At 57.0% G+C, this 15,532-nt stretch overlaps 2 protein-coding genes across 4 annotated transcripts in view; one reads left to right on the top strand and one right to left on the bottom strand.

Annotated features, from left to right (window-relative positions):
* The window catches only part of Flrt1 (fibronectin leucine rich transmembrane protein 1), a 78,436-nt gene extending 66,204 nt beyond the window's left edge, over positions 1–12,232 (bottom strand). The window contains exon 1 of the mRNA XM_005063897.4: positions 11,933–12,232. The gene's annotated coding sequence lies outside the window, so the exon portion shown is untranslated. The remainder of the gene's footprint in view (positions 1–11,932) is intronic.
* Positions 1–15,532, top strand: part of Macrod1 (mono-ADP ribosylhydrolase 1) — a 141,518-nt gene that overhangs the window by 96,624 nt on the left and 29,362 nt on the right. The gene's annotated exons all lie outside the window — the stretch shown is intronic.

Below are 15,532 nucleotides of genomic sequence, written 5' to 3'. Positions count from 1 at the left end.
GAAACTGACCCTACTCAGGGTAAGAAGGTAAGCTAGTTTGCAGCCCACCATACACAAGGCTCCTAAGCTATCTGTCTGCCCCTATGAGTCCCATATTACCCTGGCATCAGCCTGCCCGCATTCTACCCTGAAGGCCGTGGGAATCTTAGGCCGGCCCCTGTCTAACTAGCCCCTGACTACACAGTGGATTCTGAGGGTCCTTTCCTAGAAGAGGCTTAGCCCTCAATCCTTCCTGGTCTCCCTCCACCACCCACCTAGTCCTCACTTTCAAAGTTCAGACCAGTCACCACAACCCCAAAGGTTCAACACACCATCTGCCCACCACCCACATTTAGACAGGGGCACAGACACCCTGGACCATTCCTGAACAGCAGGATTAGAAGTTCAAGGTCTAGGACACATGAGACCCTGGAAGAGGGACTCAGGTTCAAGTTCCAGCCCTGGGGTCCTGTGAGCTGGGCGACTTCCTAACTTAGGGCATCGCAGTTTTCACATCTCTAAGTAAGCAGAGGAGCTGCGTCCAACTGGCAGGGTTGCTTTGGGGGCATCAGAAAAAGAAACAATAAAATGCTTTCCAGAACCACACGGGAAGCCGCGCCCTTGCAGGCTTCCTTACCATCACGGCCACAGTTATTGCTGTCATTACCATTTCATCCCCCATATTGCTCCCATCCCCACCCCTGCCAAGTCTGGGCTCTGCCACCATGAGCAAGGTGCTCCTGGGTCCCTGCTGGTGACACAAACCACACCTATCCCAGACATAGGCAGATCAGAGCAGGAGGTCCCCAACCTCCCACAGGTAAGGGCCCCTGTCCTGTTGACCTCTCGGGTCAGGGCAGGGGCAACATTCTGGCACAAAGGCCGGGCTGTCTGTGCCTCCGGCCTGGCAGCTGCCCGTGGCCAGCCCTTTTGTCACAAAGAGGCCTTTGAGCAGCTGCTGGTGGGAGCAGCGCTCTCCTTGAAGGCCCCCGGCTCTCACAAGCCCTGTCTGTCTGGAAGTCCATTGGCCGGGGAGACAGCTGCCGTGGGGGCAGGGTCCAGGCCCTGCCCTGCTCCTGGGCACACTGTCACCCCAGCATCCTCAGCTTCACCCTAGGATGCCCAGCCAGGGCAGGCAGCAGACCTGAGATCTGGGCTTGACCTCAGGTGGCAGGACAGGACTTGACCCCCACTGTGAATCAATAACCACAGGCCTCTCCACACAGGCGCAGGAAGTCGATGCATGGTTAGGGCTCTGCCTTCCTGCTTCCCTTCCTGTTCTTGGCCTCAGTTTTCCTACATGTAAAATGGAGCCTCCAAGTATAGTCGACCACTTCAGAAACTAAAAGGGCCCTCACTGAACACCCCACACAGGGCAACTCAAGTAGCAAGGTCTCAGGGAGTACCAGCCCAGCTGCTACCCCACCAGTGCCCCAGCTGCTGGAGGTGAAAATGGTATAGGAAAGGGTCCCAAGGCAGAGACCTGGCTTGTCCCCAATACCACATCAGAGTGCTGGGGTGACGGGACCCCTCACTTGGTCTCAGGTTTCTCCTCTACATAATGGGTCAATGGGATATGGTGGCTCACACCTGTAATTCCTGTACTGCAAACAGGAAAACTGTCATGAATTCTAGGTCAGCCTGGGCTACAGAGTAAGCTCCAGGTCAGCCTGGGCTAGAGTCAGACCCTGCCTCCAAACAACAAAACAAGCGTCAGCAAATAGTTCAAAGGATGATGGCACTTGTTAAGCCTGGTAACCTGAGTTCAATCCCTGGAAGTCACGTAAATGTGGAAAGAGCCAGCGACGCAAGGTTGTCCTCTGAGCTCTACATACAGTCCATGGCACCACACACACACTCTCTCTCTCTCTCTCTCTCTCTCTCTCTCTCTCTCTCTCTCTCTCTCTCTCTCTCTCTCTCTCTCTCTCTTAAAAAATAATTAAAAATCAGTCAAGTGATGGTGGACCAGGCCTTTAATCCCAGCAACTGGGAGGCAGAGGCAGGCAGATCAAGGCCAGCCTGGTCTACACAATGCATTCCAAAACAGCCAGGGCTACAGAGAAACTCTGTCTCGAAAAACCGTAAAATAATAATAATAAATTAAAAGGAGCAGTCTATGGATGAACTAATGGATGTCAAACTCAATGCCACAGGAACCAGAGAAGGGGAAAGGAGGAGGGGACTGAGTGAACTAGCAGCCTGCCAAACTGCTGGAGGGAGGGGGCAGAAAGCCTTAATTTCTCAAGTAGGGCTTCCTGGAGGAGGTGTCCTGTGTGGCTGGCTGTGGTGGGAGCACACAACTGAAGACTGGTAGGTGACAGTCATACTTGGGGGGAGACGCAGAAAGGAGGTAAGACTACGAGTCAACCAGGGCCAGGCTGGGCAGGCCTGAAAGTTTTGGACTGGATTCCAGAGGGAGTAGGGGGCTACTAATGGTCTTAGAGCCAAAAGTGATGGTTCGAATTAGACACTTTAAAAACATCCGGCTGTACCTGAGGGGCAGAGATGAGTAGCCACCTACAGGCCTTCCTGACACTGAAGCCCAGCCTGAGCCTGCTGGGAGTGTGAGGGCGCCTTGGGTCAAAGGAGGGCTGTGGCCCCACTCCCACCCCTCTGTGCCTGACAGCCCCAGGACACCGTCACACCTCAGCACAGGGGCACTTTAGCCAAGCTCTACCATCTTGTGCAGTCACCTCTGTGAGCCTGTTTTCCCAGCTGACAAAAAGGGAGGGGCACGGGTGTCTGCTTCCTTAGAGCCTTTATGCCAGCTTGGTTTGTTTTCTGGTGATTTGATTTTGAGGTAACGGGGATAGAACCCAGAGCCTCACCCAATCAAACACTATAGCACTGCTCCCACCCAGCCTGACAGTAAGTTACAAACTGGAAGGTTCTGCTGGAAATGACCCTGTCCTGGGCTTCTTCACTGTGGCAGGCAGTGCTGAGAAGGAAGGGAAGGTATGCCTTTGGGGATCAGAGGCCAGAGCCAGAGAGAAATCACACGCACACTCTCACACACACGCATGCACACACACGCACACGCACGCGCAACACACACACACCCCAGAGGCCAGAGCCAGAGAGAAATCACACACACACACACTCTCACACACGCGCACACCCCACGCTGGATTAGGTGCCATGCAGTGCATGGCCCACAGGAAGTGCTCAGCATGACCAGCACAACTACTACGGCTTTCCTAGCTGTGATTCCTCCCCCCCACTCACAGAGGAGTGCCTGAATTTTGGCCCTCAGAGATGCAGTGTCTACCCTACACAGCCACACCTCTGGCTATCTATAGGGTTATGAGGCCCCCTATGACTCCAGAGACCCTAGTGTGTCTCCCCAGAAGCCAATAGGGCTGCCACTGTCCAGCCCCTATGTCTGCGCCCAAGGAGAGGCAGAGTGAAGCCCCCAGGAGCCGCAAATGCCACAGGCGTGCGTGGAGTAGCTTGCCAACAGTGAGGGTCCTAGTGCCATCAGCACTCCAAAGATTCAGCTCCACTGGCTGCTGTGCCCACCCAGCTGTACCTCAGGGGAATCCTGCTCCCCTGCTCTGGAACTAGGTTCCAGAGAGATCTAGCAGCAGGGTGAGTGTGGGGCATCCCCACGAGAGCTGCCCAGCTTGGCTGCAGAAACCGGTGGAGTAAATAATGACATTTCCCCCTCTTCTCGCTCTTCACCCCTTTCCTTCCACAAATAAATTATCAACATGCCCAGGTCCCGGCGGAGCGCAGCATATCGCAGGGAACAATGAAAAAGCTTTTAATAGGATTCCAGGAGCTGCAGCCACTCGCTCACCACCCTAATGGAGATTGCTCTGTGACCGCAGGCCACCGGCGCCCTCCCAGGACCCTTGTGCCCAGCTCCTCCCTAGGGCATCAGCAGTGGCACAATCCAGCTGAGCCACCTGCTGACGTCACAAGCCAGCGATGTCCTCAGCAGGATGAACATGCCACCCGCCTTGGCCCCAGGCCCTCAGGCTGTCCCCTCTAGAAATGATGTCCTTTGCCTTTTCTGCCACCTCCTCTCCCTTGTGAGGCTAGAAGCATGTTAAATGACACCACTGCCTATGAGGGCACACAGTGGGGCCTCAGGACAGAAGACTGAACCTGAAGAGGGCAGACACAAGACTCAGCTGCCAGAGGAGACTGTCCTGAAGCTCTGGGCACGTGCCCCACTATGGGAGGCCCAGATCTGTCAAGAAGAAGAGAAGTCGGGTGTTGGTGGCGCACGCCTTTAATCCCAGCACTCAGGAGGCAGAGACAGGCGGATCTTTGTGAGTTCTAGGCCAGCCTGGTCTACAGAGCGAGTTCCAGGACAGCCCCGACTGTTAGAGAAACCCTGTCTCAAACAAACAAACAAAAAATAGTGGAGGGAAGACCCTCAGCACAGGTGCCCTCAGTGTGTGCCCAGTCTCCCCACTCTCCTTGTAAAGGGCCCAGACAAAGACTGAGTACTTCTCAACAAAAAATAGTTTCTCTCTGCCTCTTTGCGGCCTTGCACAATTAACTTTACTGCTTTGTGCCTTAATTTACCCCCAGGATACTATCATCCCATCATGTATTGAAGGGAAACTGAGAGCACACACTGTGAGTCGTCATACATGTGTGTGTGACCTTGGTCGGGTCACTTTCTCTGCCCGAGCCTTGGCTTTCTCCTCTGTAAAATGGGACAGTTGTGATGCCTGGTGAAGGTCTACACTCTTTGGAGTCTCTCAGTGTGGTACTTTGGGGGTTACACAATGTGTACAGTAAGCCCTCAGTGATGGAAGCTTGCCAGGACCCAAACACTTAGAAGATACCCAATAGGCCCAGCCATGTCCTCAGAGGCCACCTCTCTAGGAAGTTGCTGATGCCTGCCCCTTCATTCTCTTCCTCATGACTGAGTCCCATCCGTCCTGCCATGTGCCACCTCCGGGTGCCAGGGCCCAGAGTTTAGCAAATGCCCCATGGGCTCCCCTACTGGGAATGGTGGGGTGTTATGGAGACCAGGCTAGCTCCGTGCAGCCCTAGGGAGGTCAGTGTCTGGTACTGCACCCAGCATGATGTGGCCTGTCACATGAGTTCAGGAGCCTCTGGTTTCCACCATGCTCTCCAACAGGTCTACAACATACAGTCTTAGTACCAATCCCAAATATGTGACCGGTTGTTCCATTTTATTGGTGTGGAGACTGAGACACAGAGATAGGAAGCAGGGGATCCAGGGCACTCAGCTGACTGATAACAGGCAGGATTCGAACCCAAGGCCGGTGCCCAGCACTGTTACTCCACTCTCTGGCTGTGTAGCAGCAGACCCTCCCATGTAGCCTTGGACAACGTCTTTCTTAGTTCTGTGTCTTGCTCTGTCTCTCTCTCCGTAGGAAGCGAGCAGAAGCTTGCCAGGCCTGAGTGTCCTGCCTGGGCCTTCACTAGCCCCAGCCTGAGGGGTGGTCTGAGGGATCAGAGCCGCTGGTGGCCCTGGGACGCTCGGAGGCACGGCTGTCTAGCAGCAGTGGGGAAACTAAGGCTGCAGTTGTGGGGGGTGTGCACCATTGGCCTCCCTGTGACTTGGTTTGTGGTCTATGCAGCGCAACGCCAAGACCCCTGCCGCGCCCTGCTCCCTGTTCTGTGGGCACACAGCCCTGCCTGCTGCCCACGTGATCACCCACTTGCTCTCTGCAGCCTCGTAGGCTGTTTCAAGGGCCCCACTCTGGCATCTCATTTCTTTGTACTCAGTGACAGGCCCATGACGTAAAGACGGAGTCACTGTCCAGGGCAGGGCGGCACACTAAGGGCCACGGGAAACAGCTGTCTGCACCTGAGAGTGAGGCGTTCTCTCCTCAGAGCTGGGTCAGGCCAGCTCAGGAAAACAAAGTCCACACCTGTGTGTGCATGGAAAGACAAGAGTGACCATTCAAGAAACACAAACCTGGGCACACCTGCCTTGTGTTCCTGACCTGGCCTTGGGGCTGACCAGACTCCACCCACAAACCACCAGCCTGAGAAAAGGAGCAAGGGAGGGACGGTCCTCACTAGCCCCCCCCCCAGCCCAGAGCAGTGGCTATGGGCCACTTCAGGAGTTCAGTTACATTCCCATGATCCTCTACAACCTGCCATAACCCTGGAGTAGTATGCTCACCTACCCAAAGTCACGCTTCCTAAATCCAAACTGCATCTCCCAGGTCTGACTACCAGCTGCAGCTAGACACAGCCCCACATGTAACCTAGGACCAGGTCAGTCTGGTGGCCTGCTCTGAACTTACCAAAGGCAGGATGGACCTTCTACTGACAGTCACACACAGCCCTAAAGTGACCGTTCATTCAGCTGCCTTTGCATAGAACCCTGAGAGCCAGCAATGAACATGACAGCCAGGACCCCGCCCTGTGCCACCCCTCACCTTTGCCCGGGCCCTTGGTACCATCTGTACCCGGAGGTCACTGTAGCCTCATCCTCCTTCCCCTGCTCCTCCAGACAGCCCTTGAACACTGTCCCCAGGAAAAGCCCATCCTGGCGCCAGCACCCTGCAGCAGTTTTGAGGACATTTTCCTGAGAGGCACTTTCCCAGGCGTCACTTGTGGGGGAGGGGAGAGTGGAGGGCTGTGGGGGACAGGTCCTACAAGAGCGATTTGCTTCTGTAGATGCTGCTTCCTCTGAAGTCATCCCCTTTTCTTCCCTCCTCCTCTAGCTCTTGTGAGCGATCCCTCCTTTTTTCTTTTCTTTTCTTTTTTTTTTTTTTACAGTTTGCTAAATCTGTTGTAATCTGGTGCCAACGATTAATTCAGGCAGACGGAGGGAAAAGGGAGTGGGAAAGAAGATACCTCGGCGGGACCAGCCTCCCAGCCACACAGGCAGGAGCAGCCAGGGCTAGCACTACCCTAGCCTCAATCCAAGGCCCTCCCACCTCCCTGCCCTCACCACAAAGCCTGAAGCATCTCAGCCCCAGCCACAGATGCCTGAGTTCTGTGCTCTGCCTGGGAGGCAGTGTCCCCTAGTGGTTAGCTGAGCCCTGTACAGCTGAGACCTGGTACCTCAGAAGACCTCCTCTCTGCTGCCTTCTCCCTTGGCCTGCACGCCAAGTCTGCTCCGCGGTCCAGCTCCCCGTCCCAGGATCCCCTTTATCACTAGCTGCCCTAGCTCCAAATCATGGCCCTGCCCTTGTCACGGATAAACCCGCAAGTCCTGCAGATGAACACACCACTTTCAGGGAACCGTCAGGCTGAAGCCCTGAATGGACCAGCCTGGGTGTCCTCCCAAGAGGAAGAGCAAGACAAGTCATAAGCTCCAGTCCCCATGCAAACACCTGAGGTCACCTGCCAAGTAGTCTCAAGGTGGCCCTGCCCTTTTGCCCATCAGTTTCTCATTCCTGTCCTTCCTCTAGTTCACCCTCCTATCTTCCCTGGGACACACCCTCCCCAGATGCCTCCTCCACACAAGCCTTCCGGGTGGGTGGGGGCATGATTGGGGCCTGGCCCCACACTTGGCTACCAGCTAGCCCAGGGGTATTGGGTTTTGTTAGCATTACTGTTTTGAGACAGGCTCTCCCTGTGTAGTCCTGGCTGACCTTGAACTATGTAGCCCACACTGCCTGGAATTTTCTGAAATCCTCCTGACTCAGCCTCCCGAATGCTAGGATTACAGACATGTGCCATCATGCCCAGCTTCAGGACTGCCTTTTCTGTTTGTTTGTTTTTTAGAAGAGTCTCACTATGCAGCTCTGGCTACTCTGAAACTAGCTCTGCAAACCAGGTTGGCCTCCAGCTCACAGAGATCTCCCTGCCTCTGCCTCCTGAGTGCTGGGACAAGGCTCCTTTTGTTCTGGACTCTTGTCCAGGATATGCCTGGCTAGTCTCAATTCTCATGAATGAATGAATGAATTAATTAATTAATTAATGAGTGAGTGAGCTGGAAGGAAGGGAATAAGAACTGAGGAACGTAGGTGTCTTAGTCTCAACCTCCCTTCCCCGGGACATCTCTGAAGTCGTCTCCCCATGCTCACCACCTCAGCCTCTGAGGAGTGAGGACACAGCACACACAAACCCCACAGCCAGGGCTGTGGTGAATCCAGCAAATATATTCCACAAAGCAAGTGGGAGCCCCAGAACCCTGACATCATCTTGAGAGTGACGAACCCTGGGGAGCAGCCAGGCTCTGGGGGCCACGGGCAAGAGGCAGTAAACAGAATCTACCTGGCACACGGGCAAACACAGGCCTGCACAGGGACAGCCATTCAGGACCCTCTGCAGGCCAGCTGCTGCCAAGGAACACCAGGCTAGCGAGGGGTAGCAGGATGGTGGAGGTGCTGTCCTCTCCTTTGTCCACCCCGACCAACCAGTCTGCCGCTCCTAAGCCCTGGACACCACAGGCTGACCTCACTCTATAGCAACTGTCAGAATGCAGCTGCCCAGGCCCAGGACAGAGTCAGAACTGACAAGATAATCTGGGTTCTAGGGAAGGTATGCCCGGGCACAGACACAGACTGCCAGGCCTCAAGAGTAACACCCAAGGCTGAGGCTCATACTAACCACACTCCAGAGCCCTGTGCTCTCTCTGCTGGAAGGCTAAGGTTAGCAAAATTTCCCTAGCGTCCGGGTAAGCCCTAGGACCCTCATCCATGCCTACACCCTCACATATCACACAGCTCATGAGGGTCCTGAACTTGAAACCCCTCCTGCTGCTCTTGGACCATCGCACTGTTACTTGGACTATGAGGTACTGGTGGAGAAAGCCCCCGCCAGCGAGGGACACTGGTGACTGTGAGAGGGGATTCCTGCCTGCTTCCCCAAGGCCTAAAGAAGCCGGGTGTAAGTACAGGCCCACAGCAAAGGAAGGAGTGGACTACAGGGGATCCATGTTACCAGGCATGAACTCTGCTGGAGGCCTGCAAATTTTACCTCATGGTGGGTGCCCCAAAATAGGCTCTGTCACTGTCACACTTCTAGGATGAGGGAACCCAGGCCTACAAAGGTCAGTCTTGCTGAAGGCCAGCTGGCTAGACAATGGAGTCCTCCCCAGGAACCACCAAGGTCCTTAGGACCCTGAGCCAGCATCCCAGTGTTCCAGGAACATAATCAACTGGTATGACAAGATGCTTGATGTCATTTCCAGATCCTGGGATGAGCCAGCCCAGAAGGACACCTCCTGGCACAGCCCCTGGCAAGTCCTATCTCCAATATCAGGCCACTTTGCAGTCCTGACTAAGGTGCTAAGATTCAGCTAGGAAGGGGTGGCCAACAGGTCACCAAACCCTAAGGGGCATTCAGCGAAGCCCCTGCCCAGCTCTCTGCCACTGTTGCCACCTGCCTGCACAGAAGGTGGCTACGCCCAGCTATCCCTAGAGGCCTGGCCATCACCATTCCCCTGCACCAAAGCGGCTACCTTTGTTTTGTTATTTTCAAGACAGTGTTTCTCTGTGTAGCCCTGGCTGTCCTGGAACTCACTCAGTAGACCAGGCTGGCCTGGAACTCACAGATCCGCCTGCCTCTGCCTCCCGAGTGCTGGGATTAAAGGTGTGCACTGCCGTGCCTGTCTAAGCATCTACTTCATGTCAGCCACTGCACTGGGCCTCTGCAGGCAGGCAGCCAGCTCAAGGCCTGCTTCTCTATCTCTCAGACACCTGAGGAGTCAGGTCCATGGAGGCCTCCAGTTCACCTCACTACCTGTACACTGACATCACTTTCCCTGTCCTTTTAGTGTGTTTCCCCACACTCACACACACACACACTCATTCTCAGCATCATGGTGCCCATCCCTCCTCACAGGTCATGGCCAGGCCCTCCTTGACAGGCAGGTTCCCAGAAGGGAGGCTGCAGACCTGGGCATATACAGCAAGTAGCACAGGCTGGACCACTAGATTTCAGTCTACATAGAGCTGAGTCTCCAGGCCAAAACCTGCCTGTAAAACTTGGGACTCAGGTGAAATGATGAAGAGGCAGTCCTCCTGCCTCTACATCCTCCTTTTAAACAACCCGAGTGACTCTCCCAGGGGCTTCCCGGGGACTCTGAGGGAGACACAGTGTCTAAGGACCACCAGGCAGCTGGAGGAATCTGGCCCCTTAACCTTCTGATATCTCTACAGATACCTACTCTGCCCTTACAGACCCCTGCGCCCAAGAGCAGGGCCATTAAAGACTTGTAAAGTAGTCCCTGTCCTCCAATCAAGGCCCAGGAAGTAGTTATAGCAGGTCATTTACAACAGGAATGAAAAGTTGAGGCACAGGTAGAAGGATTTGCGACCAAGGTGTTGCAGAGTGTGGATGCACGGACCCCGGCGACTACATGGACTAAGCCTAGGTGAGCTCGGGCTGGCTGTCCTCTTCGTGTGGGCTGCAGAGGCTAGCCTGCCTGGCTTCCACTCTGCTGGGGATGTTCTGTCTGTATCTTTCTGAGAAGCGAGGTGGCATGTGCATATCTACTTTCTCCACTCCCTACCTCCCCCCCCACACACACACACTCACTCCCTACCCCCCCTACACACACACACTCCAAAAGCAAGCCTGCCTCACCTCCCTCCTGGTCTGCAGCCCCTTCAACCTCAGCTCCGGCCCCTCAGACCTCCCAGGGACCCTCTCAGCCAATCCAGCTAGGCAGCATCTCATCCCAGGCACTGGTCCTGGCAGCCTGGGCCATTTCCATTTTAAACCTTCAGAGGAAGCCCTGAGCAGTCGCCCACGGCCGGCACCAGCTGACAGGTGATGTTTGTGCCTCTCCTCCTGGGGCTGGCAGGAAGACACGCAGTTGGCTTTCAACTCCAGAAACCTGAGCCTGGAGCCCCTCTGTGCAGCCGCCTTCCTCGGCGCTGGCAGGAAGGGGAGCCCCAGCCCACATCCCTCTGCCAGGAGCGTCAGAGGTCCTGGACCCTGCCTTGCCCACACTCCCTCTCCTACCCAGACAGCCTCCCCCAACAACTAAGCTACCTAGGGGTGGGAAAGGGTGGGGCTGGTCTTCATCCTCCAAAGGAAGCAAGGGTGGAGATGAGGCAAGGCTGAACCTTGTCACCCCTCACCTCTGTTCCGGTGCCTTGGCTTTATTTATTCACATCAGACCTCTCACTTGGGCCTCCGGGGCCTGGCATACCCCAGCTGAGCTGTGTTCGCTTTTAACCACACGCCCGGGAGGGCCTGGAAGCCCTCCCGGGGCCCCAGGAAGCCTGGGGCAGCTCCCCGATGTCGCCGCTGCTTCACAACTTTGTCCTCCTCAGAGAGCTCTGATCTACCACGGCTCCCTGCAGCTGGGCAACAACGCTCCCCAGCCTTCCGCCCCTGGGCCTCGGATCCCCACGAGGAGGGGCGTGCTCGCGGTCTGTTGCCTCCTTGTCTAGGGAGCTTGGGGGTGGGGGACCCTGCGTGCGCCCCCAGCCCGTCAGTCCCTCCGTTCCACCTTTGCAGCCGCCAGGTGCACAGTCTCAGCCCCCGCCGGCATCAGGCTGCCAGTCCCCAGCGCGCGCAGGGAGGGAAGTTGGAGGCTGCCTATGCCCCCCTTGAAGTCGTTTTAAAAATAAAACCTCGCTCTAACCGTGACTCACGCGGCTAGTGGGGACAGGAACGCGGCGCCGGGGCCGGCCGGCTGCCCTCGCCGCACGCGCCCCTCACCCTCCTTTTCCCGGGTGCGGGGCAGGAGCTGGGACTGACCTGCTCAGCCCCGCGCCCCCCGCGGGCCCGGCCGCCATCCCCCCTCCCCGGGCGCAGCCACGGCTCAGCTCTGGGCTGCAAGCGAGCCCCCGCCCTTTCCAGCCTCCGCTCCCGGGAGCGGAGCCGCGGACCGCGAACCCCGCGCCTCCCCGCGGTGGGGCCAGCACCACCCGCGCTGGGCTGTCGACTCCCGACCCCCCTGCACCCCGAATCCCAAAGGCTGCACGTCTCCCGCCACACCGGACCGACTCGGGCGGCGCGATCCGGCCCGATGCGTGCAGCGCGGCCCCCCGCCCCGCGCGCCCCAGCGCCCGTCCCGACCCCCGGCCCGCGCAGCTTCCCTTACCTGCGCAGCGGCCGGGGAGGCGGGTCTCCTCGGGAAACTTTGCGGCGGCGACTAGAGCCTCAGGGGTTATTCCAAGAAGCGGGCGGGAGCCCCAGTCGGAGGGCACCCAGGGGGGCCTGGGAGAGGAGCCCCCGGTGCGCGACGGAGCTCTGTGGCGGGCCCGGGGCGCGGGGCGCGCGGCGGCGCATCTGCCCGGCGAAGCGGCGGGAGGAGTGCGCGGGGTGGCGCCCGGCGGCGGGGTGCGTGTACACGGGCGGGTGCGCTCGGCAGGGTGAGGGCAGCGGCAGCGGCGGCGGCGGCGAGCAGGGCGCAGGGAGGCAGGCAGGCTGTGCGGCTGCCTCTCCCCTCGCGGCGGCGGCGGCGGCGGCGGGGCTGTGCGTGCAGCGCGGAGCGGGGAGGGCGGGAGCGGAGAGGGAGGCGGCGGGCGGGGAGGAGGCGGCGGGGGCGGGGGCGCCGCGCTGCGCACTGGCCGGCGGGACCCGGCGCGGGAGGCTGCGCCGCCGCGCGGGGATTCTGGCCCAACCCGGGAGAAACGGCCTCCGCGCGTTCCCCTCCTCCTAGACTCCGCTAAAATGTCTGGGGTGGGGGGCGGGGGAAGACGAGTTGGGGAGCTGATCCCCCCGTGGGTTAGGGGGAGGGAAGCTCCAAACACCAATCTCCAAGGCCGGAGGAAAGGTGGCGAGAAAAAGGGGTTCTGGTTCAGGTACCTCCTCCCCCTACATCGATCCTCTCGGCACCCACTCATTCATCTATCCATATTCATTCATTCTTCCGTCCACTCGAGCATTCATTCACAAACAGAACCCACAGCCTACTCTGCGAGCTCAGGTAACCCCATTCCTCCTGCCAGGTGCCCCTCCGGGCTCAGACCCCTGCTTGCGTGTAGCCCCGCACAGGCCCTCTCTAAGCCCTTCGCTTTTCTCTGAGCAGGAAGGACCCCACCCTGATATGTAGGCGGGCTAGAGTGGGTCAAATGCCAGCCTCCCTCTTCCCCTCCCCAAAGGCTAACCTTTGGACAACTTGGGTAACCTCTCTAAACCCGAGTATAAAAAGGGAGCATCAGCCACGGGACTTCTGGAGGGTTGAGGAGACCAGCAAGGGTAAGGTGGTTGAGGGCTGAACTGACACACCTTACGATCTCAGAGAAAGTTGTGGGTGCCCTGGGGCCCAAGAGGTGGATGGACCAGATGTTTAGCAAGAACACCCAGATGTAGCAATGGGAACACTAACATCTCTCACTGCCTAGCCTCACCTTGTGACAGACTTGGGTGGTCCTTTCAGACTTAGTTTCCTCTTTGGTGCTAGCTACTCTGAATGAGTCCCTAACTCTGCTTAGACCACGTGTGAGTTTCCCCACAGCTCCCAGACCCATCCCTAGGCCTCCATTATCTGTCTGGGGCTCCTCCCAGCAGACCCACTCCAACGTCTTCGACCCCACCATCCCAACTCTAGAACCTTCCACAAGTCCAGCCCAGCCTGCACTATGTTACCTTTCAAGGCCAACCATCCCTTGGGATACCCACCGTCACCCCTGAGGGAGGGTTTGCTGCCTGCCTCCTTGCTCTCCTCAGGGCTGCCACCTCTGACCCCTCCCCCCATGCCGTTTGCCCTTCCCACCCCTCTTCACCTCACAGCCCCCTTTCTCCTTCCCTGGGTTTGCACTCAATTCACTGAGCAGCTATTTTTTTCCTCCCAATTTTTATTTATCGCTCAAACAGCATTATACCAACAATAAAGGAAGGAAAAGAAATCACCCACAATGCCACCTCCCTGTGGCGTCAGCAACCTCCCTCCTCTGCTGCCTTCCAGGCTTGTCCAGGCACAAAGCTGGCTATAATTTTCACAGAACTGTGGTTTCCGTTCCGCCTCCCCAGACCCCCAGATGGACTCGAGGGCCCCAGGGCTCCATCATGTCACTTAGCATGTGGCTCAGGAACTCTGTATGTGTGTCTCCCTCTTCTCCTAAACCAAACCCCCCTTTACCTCCCTGCCAGCCAATCCAGGCACCTTGGCCTTGTACCTGGGTGGAGAGTTCGGATGGACCTGGACTTGACACATCACACTTGGCTATCAAAACATCACCATCATATTTGTGGCTTTAACAGGTGATGTTCCTCCCAGCTGATGGGCTATGACTCGCTTAGCAATATCTCCTGCACAACAATTCAAGGACTGTTGGGGGAAGCCCACTATGCTGGGTACTACCTTATGAACCAGGTTTCACTAAATGAAAACCTGAGATTCTAGAAAGACTGCCCAGCACATAGTCCTCGCTGAGCAAGAGCTGTCTGTAACAGGCTTCTCCACACGACCCCAGAGACGAGGGCCAAGTCATCTGGAACACCAGATGGCTTCCTAGGGGCAGTGGTTGTTGTCCTAGGTTTTGGGGTTTCAGATCAGGTGCAGCTGGAGCCCATCACAGCCATGAATGCCATAATGGGGGTGCTTGGGTGCCACTGAGCAAGAGCTCTTGGCTGGAGCCGGGGGTCAGAGTCAGAGAGAGGGTCTGTGACGAAGAGGTTCATGATGGCAGCCAAGCCTGGTGTGCAGGGTCTGGGATATATGGACTTTGTGGGAACTTCACTTTGAAAGGCATCAACCAGAGTCTGGAACTCCAGGGTAGTAAGACAGTCTGCTGAGATCAGGAACTACAGTTTGTTCAGTCAACAAATGCTGGCTGAACCACTGCATTCTTTAAGCCACATGAGAACACAGGACAATGGCAACAGAGTCCGTCCTATGCGCTGGGCCCTGGTGGGAGGCTCTCAGCAATGAGGGCAGCGCAAGTCACCCGATAACACTTTGTGGCTTCAACCTTGAGCTCGCCAAGCCCCAGCTCCTCCACTCTGAGGGAGGCAATATCCAGAACAATGTCCTGCAGCTTAGAGTGGGCACTCCCACTGGGCAGCAAGGTCAGCCTGGCCCTGCCTGCAGCCTCCCCCCGCCAGCCACCACCTACCCACTCGGGTGTGTGGCTTCTGTTTGCCACCTGATTGTTCTATAGTCAGTGCCCCTCGGCACTGTCCCTTCCTTCCAGTTATACCTCCCGTTTCTTAAGGAGCCATCACAGACTTCCTATGACTGATGTGACGGTCTGGGAAGATCCTGGAATGCCTTCTGTATTATGAATTGTGGAGATAACTGGACTTGGCAGTATTGGACTATTGTCAGCCAAAGCTGGGCCAGTCTTAGCCTCATGTAGGCCTGCTCTGGGTGGGGAAGGATAGGATCTTCCCCAGTGTGCATTTCACCCAGCATCACTAGGGACCATCACTCTGGGGATTCCAGACTCGTGACCTCTCTGAACTCCAGTAATGCCCAGGGCATCCTGGGACATTTGCATGGATTTGTGAGTGAATGGACTGTGGGTGGCATAGCTGTGTACTCTGCTTCAGGAACGCCTGGCTGGCACACCAGCCTCACCTTAGCGCATAGCTTCCGGTCCACATCCCAGCTCCGCAGGGCTTGCTCCTCCTCTGCCATTCTACATGGAGACAGAGGGTGAGGCTTCTCACACACGGCCAGGCAGGGGCCTAAGGGTAGCACGTGCATCTCAGATCAGTGTCTCAGAAAGCAAGCCCTCCAGCCTAAGGTAAAGCC

Source organism: Mesocricetus auratus, unplaced genomic scaffold (genome assembly GCF_017639785.1).
Source record: "Mesocricetus auratus isolate SY011 unplaced genomic scaffold, BCM_Maur_2.0 Super-Scaffold_4256, whole genome shotgun sequence".
Lineage (NCBI taxonomy): Eukaryota > Metazoa > Chordata > Mammalia > Rodentia > Cricetidae > Mesocricetus > Mesocricetus auratus.
The sequence above is the reverse complement of the archived record's forward strand: the minus strand, read 5'-3'. Positions and strand labels throughout refer to the sequence as shown.